General features: G+C 38.4%; 1 long non-coding RNA gene across 1 annotated transcript in view; it reads left to right on the top strand.

The window, feature by feature from the left end:
• Positions 1-5,951, top strand: part of LOC113583975 (uncharacterized) — a 32,741-nt gene extending 26,790 nt beyond the window's left edge. Inside the window, exon 3 of the long non-coding RNA XR_004776870.2 lies at positions 535-5,951. This is a non-coding gene — a long non-coding RNA (uncharacterized LOC113583975). The remainder of the gene's footprint in view (positions 1-534) is intronic.
• The last annotated feature ends 9,754 nt before the right edge of the window (positions 5,952-15,705 follow it).

Genomic DNA, 15,705 nt, shown 5'->3' with positions numbered 1-15,705 from the left:
CACACACACACACACACACACCAATGGTTTCATTTCATTGTAAAAAGGATATGTGGCATTTTAAGTGTTAACACTTAACAGAATTGTAAATCAATATTTTGATTTGCTGACATTTCCTGAATCTGCTGTGATAAGCCAGCTGAATATTCATAGCACTTATTTCTGGTAAGACAGTTCTTTTGTGTAGAAACATTCTATATCCATGAGCTGTGATACTTAGACTAGCAATGGATTTCCAAATTAGACATAGTTATTCTGTGTTAATGAAGTAAGTTAAACATTTGCAATTATTTCCTTCCCTGTACAACATCCGCATCTAAACTGTTTAACTCAGTGATACTGCTCATTAACACAAATATGCATAAAAGCAAATGAATGTACATATACTCTTCCCATCTCAGATTCTTGATAATTGTACATGCCTGGCAATGGAACCTGTGAACCTGTGCCATTTCATATCTACATGTAGCATCTACATGAGAGGTTGAATGCATATGTGATAACTGTGATGGGCACGTGTGTGTATGTGTGCAGGCACCTCTGTTTGACTGGGTGGTGGACGTCACACTGATGTGTTGTGACAGCGGGCACCCTGGCTGGCAGGCTCCCAGCATGCGCCACCATATTGCCCCGGTCCCCAGGGGAACGGGGATCAGCGCGCCAGCCTTGGCAGGAAGTGATAATAGGCACAACACGTCTTGCTTTCGCACATTAAGGCGAGTGAAGGGTGACAGATCGGAACTGTGATACTGCCATGTGGAAGAGGAGAAAAAAGAAAAACACAAGAGGAGCAGAGGAAGGCCGTTCGCCATGCGGCCTGGGCTGACTCGACTGCCCTGCTGCTGCCAACTTCAGCACGGACATGCAGTCACAATCATGTGCTCTTTAACAAGAGGCTGAGAGGGGTAACTGACCAGGACAGAAGTTCCTGAAACAAACCCTTCAGGGTTCATCCACTGTTCTTCAGCAAGTGCTAAACAGATCAATGCTTATAATATTTAAAGAGTCCTAGATGATTTGGTATGATGGAATAAAGCACATTGTATCAATAGCTATGAGGTTACCAGTTCGAGTCCCTGGATGTTACACTATTTGGCCCTATACTAAGTTACAAGTATGAGAAAGATGTTATGTAAAGCTCCTGGTTGGGTTGTGAAACCTTCTTGACACCAGGGTGCCAATCCATCATATGGAAATCCCAACAGGACTTTTACTGGTACAAGGCACCAACACTAAACACACAAAGGAAACTGATGTGCACGAGCTATGTCATAGATAGTCCAAAGTCTTGAATAACCTCCACTGATGTCATGAAGATAACGCCATCCACTTTTTAGCTGTGTGACTAGCGTAAAGGCGGCAAATACGGCTATTAAGGTGAGTGAAGGGTCACTGCTTATAAAAAATAAATAAAAACAAATAAATAATGGTAAATAGTTGACAACAAGTTTCCATAAGAATCTCCATTTGTGGAGATATGCTTTTTCTGTTGAGTTTTGTTTCTGTGTTTGGTTTTCATTATGAGCCTATCCAGGACAATATCACTAATCACTAAATCTCACCAAACTAATCCTGTCCCAGCTCTGTACTCTACTTGACTGGCACTCCTCTGCTGCCTGCTGCCCTTCTCGTCTCCTAGTCTCCCTCTGCCCCTTCACCCCTGGCCCATGCTGTGTTTGGTAAAGTACTCTGCTGTGTGTGTCCTTCCATCAGTGGGGTGATGTGCATCCAGTACCCAGAATTTAGATTCCTGCTGAACTCTCTACTCTGCTCCAACCCCAGCTTTCCCCCCCCCCCCAGCTTTCTTTGGTGACATGTAGTGCTTATTATTGCTTCCATTATAAGAGCAAATAAGCTTTTCTACTTGCTGCTCCTGTACTAAAAACGTTTAACAGTGTAGCAGATATATTTAAACCTGTAATCTAGATAGATATTTACTACGCAATTCAAATTTGCACTGAAATAATAGATAAGATTAAAAAAAAAAAAGACTTGGGACTTAGAAGACAAAGGGAATAAATCAAATAAACAAACAAACAAAAATACAGCCATGCCCAGACCCACCTGACTTGTCATAAACAATAATTGATTTGCAATCTCAATTATTTAAATGTATTAGTATTCTTTTCTAGGCCCAGAACTATCCTGTGCTGATGGAGGGTTGGTTCTCTTTTTAAGTCTTGTTCTCTCAAGGTTTCTTCCTTCAGTCAAGGGAGTTCTTCCTTGCCACTGTCACCGTTTGCTTGCTCATAAGAAGACTAGTCCTGATTCCTGTAAAGCTGCTTTGAGACAATGTCTATTGTAAAAAAAGATGTACATTAATAACATTTAAATTGATAATTGAACTTCTTTTTGTTGCTGCTGCAGGTTACAAAATAAATACCGATTTGGTGCTGCAGTAAACCAACTTAAACACTACTCTTTATTGTTGACAAGTCTATCTTTAGGTGGGTTGATGTCTGCATCAGATGGCTTTCTGGGTCCAGCAGAAGAACATCCACTTCTCTGAGTGTGGAACTGGATCTCTGGGTGGTAAGAATGGGTGTTCTTGTGGTCTGCCTGGCCATCTAGTGGAGTGCTTGGGATATACAGGGATAATTATACACAAGGAACAGTGATGCAAACCACGTAGACTGATGTTTGACTAAAAGCTTACACTTTTTTATTTTCTCAGTACAAGTATACCGAAATGTTAAAAAAAAATGCAAGTCATCTTCATTTTAATGCTTGCTACTAATGTATGGGCAGTGACATGAAGACACACTTTAAATGGTCACTTTTCAACAGTTTGCTAGCTTTTTGAGACAAGTTAGAGTCTCACTCTGGACCTAGGCCAAAGCATAGGTACTGGCTATGTTTGTAGCCTTACTAATCCAAATTACACAGGGACCAAAATACAATGAATCTTAGAATTCAATCAGTGCAGTAACTTGAGAAAGAAACGGAGCCTCCTCCTACTAGTTAATATTTCCTTGTGTCCATTGCTCTTCTTTGCGATGAGATTCTGCCCGCCACCTCCCTGTTTTCCGTGACTCCTCTCAGATCTTCAGTAAGGGGACCCAGCATTCTAGAGCAAAGCAGAAGACGTCCAAAGCCGTAGCCTAAATTCTCTCAGTTCTTTCCCCTCATCTATAGTTTTACTGTCACTCATTAAACATGACAGCATCTCCCTGCAGATGCAACCCCCAAAATCTATCTTTCCTCCCTAGTCACAATCCATAGCTGGATTTCTCCATCTCCATAGTGGCCCTTTGTAATTTATATTTAGCTGACACTTTTATCCAAAGCAACTTACAATTATGACTGAGTACAACTTGAGCAATTGAGGGTTAATGGCCTTGCTCAGTGGCAGGACTTGAACCAGCAACCTTCCAACTAAAAGTCAAGTACCTTAACCACTGAGCTGCACAGACTGTAGAGTGAGTAAGTGACTGCTGTGTGCACATAACCCCAGCTTTCTCCTATTCCAACTTTAACAGAGTAGATGGTCTCTCTGTAGGGAGGCTGTCAAGGTGATTGTTTTCTTGTCATCTCCAGTCTTCTCATCATCTCCAGTCTCTTATTTCCAGGTGTGTGCATTGCCCCTATCCCTTTAAAGTGAATATTTAAAATGACATGTAGGATAATATGGATGGGGCCCTGTGCTTGATAACTACATGCTACCTTTACTAGAATGCACCTAACTTGGCATGCATTTACATGCACTTAATAATCAAATAACTGGAGAAAATCAGATTTTGTCAGTAATCCAATCAGCACATTTACATGCACTTGGGTAATCACATAATGGAAAAACAGGTTAGCTGAGTCAAGCAATAATAAGATTTCTACTTTGCGACCAGTCAGTAATCTCACAGACACATAGTGAATTTTCAAACTTCCTGCCACAGCCCACTTTCCCGGCAAATATGGATCTTCTTTTTTATGGTTATATTGTTAATATTTAAATTCTTCATTTTCTCAAGCATGTAATGCATTTCAGAATCTCCCCAAAAATGTTTGGCAGCCATTTCACAGGTGCTGTATTTAATTCTACTAGGTGCTTCCAGGACAGTTCTGCATGTGTTTGCATGCATGTGGAGTCTGAGAAAAGCAAAAGGGTAAGCGTATACATGTGCTGAGAAATCCATTTACTAAGCTAAAATCCTACTCTCTTTGTTGCATTTATTAATCATGATTACATCTGTTGACATCACCTGTTTGAAATCACATCATTAGTTTTTAACATTATTGCTAGCCTTAAATTTCCCACATCCCCACTTTTTTTTTTTGGAATGGGTTGATGGCCTGAAATGCAGGAATGGATGTATATGAACAAATGAAAGTTGACCAGACAAAACATGAAATATAATGAGTTCATACTCCCTATAATGAAATAAAAACCAAAATAAATATAAGAAACACCACATTTTCTGATTTGGGATTGTAATAAAACTCAAATTATTCTGGCAGTCAACCTCATTTTGCAGGCCTATCTAACAGTTTGGGAAGAGTGTGGCCATGAAACAAAAATTGCACCAACTGCTTCATTCCATGTAGAGAAGAAGAAAATAAACAAAATGGGTTTTGCTAGTTTCTCAAACCACAAATGAGGTTTCTCTCACGTCCGGGTCCCTGCTCTCTCTGTCTCTTGCTGAATGACTTTCCGCTCTTGTGAAGTTTCTGTCCCACTTGCTAATGCTAAGTCGAGCTCCCATTTCTAAAGGTGAACTAAAGGTAGTAATTGAAATGATTACTTAAGAAAAAGTAAGAAAGTATCTCTTCAAAAGACTCTTATTCATGTAACAATCATAACTCATTTAATAACACCAGGCAACAAATATTTACTCTGAATTCAAATCTAAGGTAGGGTTTTTAAATGAGAACTTAATATCAATATATAAAACCAGTTACAAACCTTAATTTATATAAATTTGAAATCTTTATAAACTTTAAAATATGCCTCAATATAGGGCTGCACACCTAGTTCAGGAATGCATGAGTTCATTTTTCAGCGGCTGCATTTATGTTACCTGCTGCTGTTTATAGCTATGTCGCTAGCTAGCTCAGCCATTTTTTCTTAGAATTTCACTGATATCAGACCATACTTCACTTTCATATTAATAATGCACATTAGGAGGCGCACTGATTTCACACACAGATATGCCTGCCTTGGAGTAAAGAATATATTTTGCAAGCTACTTGCAGAATTTGAGTCCTATACCAGAAACAGTGGCTGTCTGCTGTTCATCATGTCAATCTACTGTCCAGTGGTCTAATTTACCGAAGCAAAGTGGTGGAACTCAGTGATCATCTTTAGGGATTTCACTAACCCTTCTACACTTGACAGAGTGTGGTGAAAGTAACAAAATGTGGAAATTATTTTAAAATGTACAGAAGGAATGAATGACAAATATAACGGAGTAAAAGTACATTTTTGACTTTGCAGATGTACTTGAGTAAGAGTAGAATATACCCTCTTTTAAAACAACTCTTAAATATACACTTTGCTCAAATAATTACTCAAGTAAATGTAACAGAGTAAATGTAGCATGTGTTACTACCCACCTCTGACTACAACTCCCTCACACACAGCGAGGGTTTTGGTGGTAGAAAATAACTTATTCTCTTGTAGTCAGAACTAGGTCTTATTGATCAGTGAGGCTCAAACTTGGATTATAGAACAGATTTATATACTTTTATATATTTATATACTCTGCCTGGCCAGAAAAAAGGTCACACACTCTAATATTACGTTGGATCACCTTTAACTTTGATTACAGCATGCATTCGCTGTGACATCGTTTCCACAAGCTTCTGCAATGTCACAACATTTATTTCCGTCCAGAGTTGCATTCATTTTTCCCCAAGATCTTGTATTGATGATGGGAGATTAGGACCACTGTGCAAAGTCTTGCATTGTTGCATGTGGAAATGCTCTTATTTTCACTATTAAACATATCCCTGAGTTCTACTGTTGTTTTTCCATTATTTGATTTCACCACGTTTAAGTGATCACCGATCATGATCATTTAAGATTTTTTTCCGACCACATTCCTTCCTCAAAGATTATATTTCCGCACTGTCCTTCCACTTTTTAATCACACATTGAACAGTTCTTAACCTGATTTTAGTAGTTTCAGAAATCTCCTTAGATGTTTTCTCTGCTTGATGCATGCAAATAATTTGACCCTTCTAAAACAGATTAACATCTTTTCCATGACCACAGGATGTGTCTTTCGACATGGTTGTTTAACAAATGAGAAACTACTCACTGCATCAGTTAGGGTTAAATAACTTGTTGCCAGCTGAAACATAATCACCCATGCAGTTATTATCCAATGGGAGGCTCTTACCTATTTTCTTAGATAAATCCAGGTGGTGAACTTTTTTTTTTTTTTTTTGGCCAGGCAGTATATTTACACTGACACAAAATTTGTTCTTAAAACAATATACTGCTTCTGTTTATATTAAAATTAATTAGGAACATTTGTGTAACTTGTGTAAAATGAATTAATTAGGCAGCAGATATGAGGTGGAAATAAACTGTTATTTACATTAAAAAATTACAAATAAGATACTCGACAGAATTTTGGTATCTTTGAAATAAATACAGTAATACCCTGAAAATTGGCCCTTCTGAATTTGCGGCTTCACGAATTCGTGTATTTTTTCCTTGGAACCTAACACTTAAAATTCGCAGTTTATCGCATCTCACAAGCTCATTTGTTGTGTCAAGAGTATCATGTTGTGTGTTAGCTTTGTGTGTGTATCTTATTTACGTTTTCTGCAAACCCCAAGATGCCTCCCAAAAGCCCTGCTCCTTCTAAGGCTTCTGGCAAGGAAGTTAAGAGGCCGAAGGCTACTGTGACTCTCCAGAAGAAGGTGGAATTGTTGGATATGCTTCATGAAAAGAAGAACTTCGCGGCTGTAGCCTGTCATTACGGCATCAATGAAAGTATGGTACACTACATCCAGAAGAACGAAGCTACTATTAGGCCTACTGTTTCATCAAGTTTCCGTGCAACTGCTAAAAATGTATCCAATGTTAAGAATAAATACATCGTTAAGATGTATTCGATGGAATCGGCATTGGCATTGTGGATCAACAATTGCAGAAAAAAAATACATCCCCTTGGATGGCAACATTATCAGAGAAAAGCACAGAATCTGTACCAGCAGTTTTCAATGGAAGAAGGTGCAGAACCACAACCAGGAACATCAAGGGACACTGAAGATTTTGTTGCCAGTACGGGATGGTTCGACTGTTTTCAAAAATGGTTCAACTTAAGGCATCGTTGTATGGAGAGGCAGCATCAGCTGACACAGAGGCAGCAGAGGGCCATTAAAAATTACAAAAAAATTGAGGGCCATTATCCAGGAGAAAAGGTACAAGCCCGAACAAGTATTCAATATGGATGAGACTAGTTTGTTCTGGAAGAAAATGCCGTCTAGAACGTATCTTATGAAGGACGAAGCCAAAGCTCAGGGGGTCAAGGCACAAAAAGACAGGGTAACCCTCATTATGTGTGGCAACACTGCTGATCACATGCTAATGCCAGGCCTTATTTAGAAATCAGCAAACCCTAGGGCCCTCAAGAACAACAACAAAAACTTGCTGCCTGTGTTCTGGATGCATAACGCTAAGGCCTGGATAACGAAAACCTTGGTTTTGCACTGGTTCCAGCAGTGCTTTGTCCCTCTTGGGTATGGAGTTCAAGGTATTGCTGCTTATGGACAATGCTAGCGGGCACCATGCAGACATGTATTCTCCCTCATCCAACCTATGGACCAAGGCATGATCCGTGTGTTTAAGGCCTTGTACATGAAGATCTCACTTCAACATCTTGTGAGTGCAATGGACGCAGACGAGAACTTCATGCTAAAGGGGTACTGGAATTTACCATTTCAACGTGCCTGTCTATCATACAAAATGTCCTCTGGAAGATGAAAAAAGAAACACTCAATGAATGCTGGAAGAAGCTTTGGCCAGATTGTGTGCAGGATTGCAAGGGCTTCTCCCCTGACAAAATTCAGCACGCATCTGTTGACAAGGCCGTGAGACTGGCCATTGGTGGTGAAGGTTTTGATGACATTACCGAGGAAGAAGTAAATACCTTCATAGATTCTGAACCTCTGACGTATGCCGATCTGGACAAAGTCTGCCAGCGAAGAGGATGTGGAGGCAGAATTGGAGACAGAGGCAGAGGAAGAACAGGGCCTGACACTGGAACATTTGTCCGAGATCTTTAGGACAGCAAGGAATGTGCAAATGATGGTTGAGTCATGGGATCCTCACGTGATTCAGGCATTAAAATTTAACAATGGCTTGGATACGCTGCTCCAGCCATATAAAAATCTCCTAGACACCCTGAAGAAAGAACGGCAGCAAGTTCTGATAATGTTCCTCACAAGGGCCAAAAAAAAAGCCAGAAAGAAACCCCACCAGACGATATGGTTCCTGTAGTAGAGCCAGAAGAATTATCTACTTTTACCTGTACAATTTTATAGGGTGATGTAAATTATAACATCAACTTGAAGTGTTTTGGGGACATATTTAGGGTTTAACATATGAAGATAGGTCTTTATAGGCCTTTGGTAGTTGTCCGTCCAAAATTTGCACATTTTCATAATTCGCAGGGGTCTAGGAACGTAACCTCCGCGAATTTCGGGGTATTACTGTACATCATCTTTATCTACAACCATTCTCTGTGCTTTTGTCCAGTATATTAGGTTTGCTGAAATGGAGTACCAGAAAAACCTGCTCTTATGGGAATTCAGACTGAAGTCATGATCTGTTGCACAGAAGCGATTTGCCACGGGAGGTTGTGTGAGTGACTGAATTTCAGGTTTACGGATATCCTTCTCTGAGAGATGAGAGCCGAAGCCTCTGCATATGTACTTTTAGGTCCATAACGTTTTGCAGCAGCCATGTTAAGTGAACCTTTAGAATTCCTGTAGAATAACTTTAGATCCTGTTAGAGAACCACCATATGTGTCTAGAATCAAAGACCCCCTGTTAAACCTTTATGTTCCTTTATAATTTGATGTCATTCCATCAGAAAAACAAAGCACCATTACTATCCATTAGACATCCACAGGGAACCAACAAAAACTTGTAATGGTATGAATTTTATACATATATGTTTTCAGTAGTGATTTATTGCTGGCCAGCCAAATCTGACTTAATAGAAAATGTATTATGGCTACATCTTGTTGATTTTATAGGCACTGGGCAGTTTTATCTAAAACATTACATTACTTGGGAGAGGAGGTGTTGTGTAATCATGCTCTCTAAGATGTCCATGCGCAGTTGTCATTGATACATGAAGGCAGACATTTCTCTGCTTGTCTAGAGTCATGTGTTGTTGTTTTTTTACCCTATCAAACACACTCTCACATGCAGGTAAGTCCTTGGGTGAAATAAGACTTTTCCATTGAAAGTGAGATGGTACTGCTCTTGAATTCAAGCACTTTACAAGTCCCTCCCCATTAAAGACTGCTGGTAGTCATCAGAGTGGAAGTATTGCTCACAACCACAAATGCTGCATCTTTTTATGCAGAACTTAAATTCTTCATCCCTCATAATAACACATATCTGTCTCTTCCTAGTGTCACTGTTGCTTGAAAATTGGTGAAATGCCAATGTGGCTACAGCTACTGTGAGAGGTTGTATTAGCCACCATTGATGTTTTTGTATTTTCCCTACTATGAAGACTTCTGCTGCATCAAACCGGGAATTGTGAAAATGGTCCATTCAAAAGGAAAGAACCCTATGGAGGCTTATGGGACTGACTCTTTCAGGATTACAACTCGGGAGACAACTTGGAAGAATGCCTCCCCAACACTGCTAGCAGAGCTGTTGCAGAGTGGCACTGATTCTGGGTATCATATTGCATAATCCACCAGGACTAATACAAAGTGGTAGCCTCATGCATTCACTCCAATGGCCTGATGAGGTCCATGCCAATTTTTTCGAAGGAGGCCTTAATTAGGACAATAGATGCAATGGCAATTTTGGGATGGCCATGGGATTACACAACCTGCGTATGCTGGCTTGAATACCATGCCAGTAGGACTGGGAGGGGAGGAAGGGTGTGGGAGGCTGGAGTATCATGTAAAGCTTTTTTGTTTTACTTTACTATGTGCAACTGTTCTCTAAGGTTGAACAGAACTGGAACAACAAAACTGGACCAATGCCAAATGATGCACAGATGTGCATGCAGTCAGACTGTAACTGCCAGAATGCTGACAGTTTGGCCAGGTTAAAGCATTATAGATATCAGACTTTCCGTGTATGTGTGGGTGGAGCATCAGTGGCTGAGGCTAGGGTTTAAACTGGGTTTGAACAGGGTTGGCTATCTTCAATGAGATGCAATGAGATGCAGGTGCAACCAATTTTAAGGATTAATCTGGGATGACTCCAACCTGCAGATGACTTGTGCTGTGTTAACATTATGCAAAGCAAAATTATTTAGATGAAAAAAGCCATACTACCAGCTATGCTAGTCCAATCTCATAAAGAGTTGACTATTCCTGGGCCTGTGGGATTCTTAGGATAGCCTTTGCGTGTTATTTGAAAATTTTGGCAGTTTAAATTCATACTTAAGATAGTTTTTAATGGCATAAGATGGTACTGTTAAGGAAAGCTGTGCAAAACAGTACCTCCAGGAATCAAACCTCATTATATTTTTATTTGTTTATATTTTGGTTGAATAATGCACCTGGAGCAATATACTGAGTGTCTGACTAAGTATGCTGTAGGATTACAAGTTGAAAAATCTGATTGTAGAACCAAAGCTGCTGGAGGGTCAGATCACCCATCAACAATCAGAACAAACATAAAACCATATGATCAAATGATAGTAAATGTTGTATTTTACATAATTATGACAATCAGTCTGATAAAAGTTTAGCAAGAAAATAAGACCATGGATACTTGCAAAAGACCTTGGATACATGTTTGACAGGGCATCTTGTGGTGAATATGTCCACCAGAAAATGCGAGAAAACTATTGGGCTGTGGTAACATACTGTAAGTTCTGCTTTCTTTCCAAATGATATAATTTTTAATGTTCAGTTACAGCACACCATGCACTAAAAGTGGATTTCCTTCTGCAGGTATGTTGATGTCTAAGCTTCCAAGGGACGCAGAAGATGATAGCATCCTCTTCCAGCTGTAAATATGGTATTTAACTAATATATTGAATTCTGGTATATTCTGGTATAGACCTTTGTTCTATCAAAGGTCTAGATACACAGTTGTTTAGACTTTTTTTTTATAACTATTGAAGACAGAATAGGCTGATGTGTGTTGTACTGATGTGCTGTCCAGTTGTATTGGTTTGGCTGTCTATATATATACACATATAGAACACAGTAGTGCTATAGTCGACACTTGTGAGTCAGAAATATACTTCTAGAAAAGAAGACTCTGAGCCAGCATATAAACAAACCTGAGGTGGAGAACAATACAAAAAAATATCTGTCCTTTGATGATTAAAAATCAGATTAAGTAAACAATTAATAATATTTACACTTAAATTTGTTCAGTGAAGATTAAGTACATACTGGAGATGTACTGACATTACTTGTACCCACATTATATATTGTAGATGTAATACATTTTATTGAGCATATTGATTACATTTTGACTGTAGATTGACTGACGAACTATACACTTATGCTACTTTAGCTGATCAATGATCAAAGTCAAGGTCATTCCAAAGGTCACCTTTTAAATTTGTTTGATTCTTCAACATATAAAGTAATTCAATTTCCTCTGTTTTGAACTGGCCTAAAATAAATTGTGGCTGCTCTGTAATGATGAAGAGTCCCAGATTTATTTGTAGTTTATAATTACAAAACTATATTTTAATTACCCTAATTCCTACTAATATTTAATGAAAGTATAATCTTCCTATATTAACAGCCATGGCTACCATAGTGGAAATAGTCATATCTAACTACACAATTATAAGTTACCTTTCTTTGAATTGCTTTTGTTCAACCATGTAGATAAATGGGTGGGGTGCAATGAAGGTTTTATTTTTGCTTTTCCCGGAAAGAAATAGCTTCTTATTTGTAGGCTTGTGTTTTCTTATTTTGATCTTTGACTGCAGGTTTGGGTGTGTTCACAGTGTATAGCTTTGAATCTTTTCTCTATATGTATACTCTTTGTATGTCCACGAAGAAAAGAGTGACGGTGAGAAAGAGTGCGAGAAAGAGAAGAGAGAAAAAACAGAGCGTACCCACCACTTTCTTAGAACGTGGTTTTGAGCAGCGGACGGGCGGGTCATCCTGTGAAGCGTGTGTGTGTGTTAGAGAGAGATACAATGAAAAGATTGGGGGTAGAAGTTGGTGAGGGGAAATTGGTAGATAAGTAAAAACATTTTATTGTTTAGTAAATTAAGCATTGCCTGGATTATTTAGAGATGAATATTTCAAGCAGTTATCTCACTAATTTAGTGATTAGTAATAGTTTAAGGAGAAATCAAGTAATCACAGGGGTTAGAACTCACATAATCTATAATCTATTTATACATTTATAAACCAACCTTTCAGTGCTATTGATCAAAAATAAAGTGGCCAAGCAAAGTGAGTGCAAGTTTGAGTTTATTTACCACAGTATTTACAGAGAGAAAAATCTAAATCATTATGCAAGTATTTTGAATGACTTTTTATAGTTAGCTTTTTTTCTTCTTCTTTTTTGTGATGTCCCTTGTTGCTATCACAAAAATATTTCTATGGTTACCCCTCATTAGTCTTCTCACTGTTCTGTTACCGATTTGGCAAGTTATCAAACTGTCCCTTTGGAGGCTTGTGGTGCACAATACGACAGCCACATTCACAAAGCTTTATCCCCTGAGTTATTTAAGAATATCACAAGGCAGTCACACACAAAATAACAGACTGAAAGAGAAGCCACTGACATTTTTATGGAAAAGTGGTGTCCGAGGAAGATTGAACATCAGCAATAGCTCTTTAAATAACTCCTGAGTGAACTCTTTGTGAATAGTGGCTTGGGTGTCACTTGCTTTAATTCTGCAGTTTTATGGATGAAGGTGTAAGTCTGATTCAGAACTGATGTGATGTATGCACTACACTGTGACAGTGTAGTGGACACACTGCTTGTGTTTGCACTGGTCTGCATATCATAGCTGCAAGATCCATTTAGAAGCAATTTAAGCTTTGCACTTTACCTTCTACATATAAACATGAGATGCCTGGTAAACACTTTTATATATACCTGATTTTACACCTGATGTTAGTATTCTGTGTTAATATTGAGCCTTTAAATTTAAATTTTGAGGACATTTTTGAGTGCCATGAATTTTTTAACTAAAAGATCACTAAGCTGCCTTTCATCATTTGTCAGTTAGCATGCTGTGGTTCTCTCAGTCATTTTTAGGTGCAAATTTCTCCCCAGCTACTTTGTTTGGCAAGTCAGTGGAACAAGTATTCCTGCTTCTAGTTATATATGGTTATGCAATGTAGCACTTGGGGATTTAATGGTGTGATCATTTTGTGCTACTTTCCCTCTTTGGTTAATTGGGTCATGGGGAATAATATGTGGCCTGCCCCTGCCTGTTCACAAAGGCCATCAAATTAGACAGAGAGCAGCTAGCATGGTTCACCACACAGAACAGTGCACACACAGGAAGGCGCTGCTTGGAAGGTAGCTAATTAAAATGTTTCACTTCATTCTTGCTATGTGGCCTCCATGGTGTTTTTACAGCAGAACATGAGATTGTTAATCAGCAAACATCTTCCTCCACATACCATTTCCTCTTCAGAGAGCTTTCAAGTGATCTATATACACAGTAGATCTTACACGTTAATACACTTAAATTCCTTTAAATACAGGTCAATTATATGTACAGTACATACAGTAACACATTACAGATCAAAGTGGTTTGTGATTTGGTCAGAAGAGAATGGACCTCTATTGTTTCAAGTGCATCTGAAATGTTTCCATGGTGTCTATCCATATGGTCCAGCTAAAATGAGCCATGGTTAAGAGTGCTGTTTATCTAATAAATGTGCTTTCCGAACTATCAATGGAATTCATAGTACTACTATCTTAGGAACCATGGTCCATTTCGTTCACCTTGAAATAGGAATACTGTCCATAGACTTATGTGACAGAATTCATCATTATATCAAGACAAGCAAAATTCATCCGTCACATCATTTTGCTCAAAACCTTGATACAATGATGATCCAATATGATCCAATAACACAAATGTTTGTTAGTTGTTAGACATCATCTGAGTTTTCTTTAGAAAAGGTTTGGAATCATGTATACTGTACATCCTGATAAGATGTTCTTTGCCCAAGCTTTGAAAGCTTCTTTGTCCATAGACTTTTATCCCACGTACAGGAAGACAAACAGTAAAGATGCAGTTTACATATTATGTATATTAGATTATGAATTAAATATATAGGTGTAGTTTTCCTAAAGAGAAATTCTATCAAACTAAGCTGTAATTAATAGACATATTTGGGAATATTAAAAAATAAATGACATCTGTATGTCCTTTTTTTGCTTTATTAATATTTGTAAAGGTAAATGGGATATTAAGGGATTGTATAAAGTGCTGAAGTTCAAATAATATTTAAACCTACTTAGAAATGTAGTCATTGGTCATTTACTCCATAATCCTACCCTGGCCCTGATGCCCTGCCCTGCAGGACTCAGTCTTTAAACAGTCACTCATCAAAAACATTATCTACCTATTGTGGCCCCTGTGTGCACATGTATAGCAATGCCTAGGGAAGTGTAGAATCATGAAGAATCATGGGAGGTGTAGTTTAAAATGCAGAAGAGAGTTTGGATATTTCACTCTATGCATTATGACAGTTCTATAGTTTCTCAAGGACAGTTATTCTACAAATGCAAACCTATGTAAGATATATATTACAGTAAAAAAAGAGTCTACCACCTCAAAATCTATCAAAGTAAGCAGGAAGAAAATTCAAGATAAACTGGAAGGAGCCTTTTATCAACTCTCAGTAGCATTGTTTACTTATTAATGTATTCAGTTGTAAGAAAAAGATTTATTTTGAATTACCTGGATTAAAGGTGATCAAATCACATGATCCTCTAAAATTTAATTTGGAAGAAATTTGTGAACATCTAGGAAAATAGATTTTTAAAAGAGAGTAACTGGAGTCAGGTGGTCCTGAGTCCACCATAAGCCAAACATTGAATGAAGTGGTAGTCACTGGGAGGATACCACAGAGGAAACCACTGCTCTTCAACAAGCCATTGTTGTCTGCTCAAGCTAAGTGTACACAGTGTTATATTTAGAGACACTACATAAAACACTGCATAACACACAACATCAATACCTCAACCTCAACCCTAGCTCTGAAGCATGATGGATGGATTAAAATGGTATGGGACTGCTTTGCTGCCTCGGGGCCAGGATGGCTTTCAGTCACTGGGAGACCAATTAATTCCAAGGTGGATGACAAATTTTTATAATATTTCAGGGCATCTGTATGTTGGTGATGTAAAACTCAAAAGACGTTGGATTGTGCAGCATGACAATAATCCAAAGTACCGGAACAAATCAGTGTCTCGAACAGAAGAAATTCTCTTTTAGAATGGCCAAGTCTTGACATTCGTACCACTGAAACACTGTACTGTAATCTGAAACAGGTTGTTCAAGAAGCACATCCCCAAATTCCAAGTAAACTAAAAATAGGACAAAATACCTC

The sequence above is a fragment of the Electrophorus electricus genome, chromosome 15, assembly GCF_041902795.1.
Source record: "Electrophorus electricus isolate QZ-2024a chromosome 15, ASM4190279v1, whole genome shotgun sequence".
In the NCBI taxonomy this organism is placed as follows: Eukaryota; Metazoa; Chordata; class Actinopteri; order Gymnotiformes; family Gymnotidae; genus Electrophorus; species Electrophorus electricus.
This window is presented reverse-complemented; position numbering and strand designations above follow the sequence as displayed.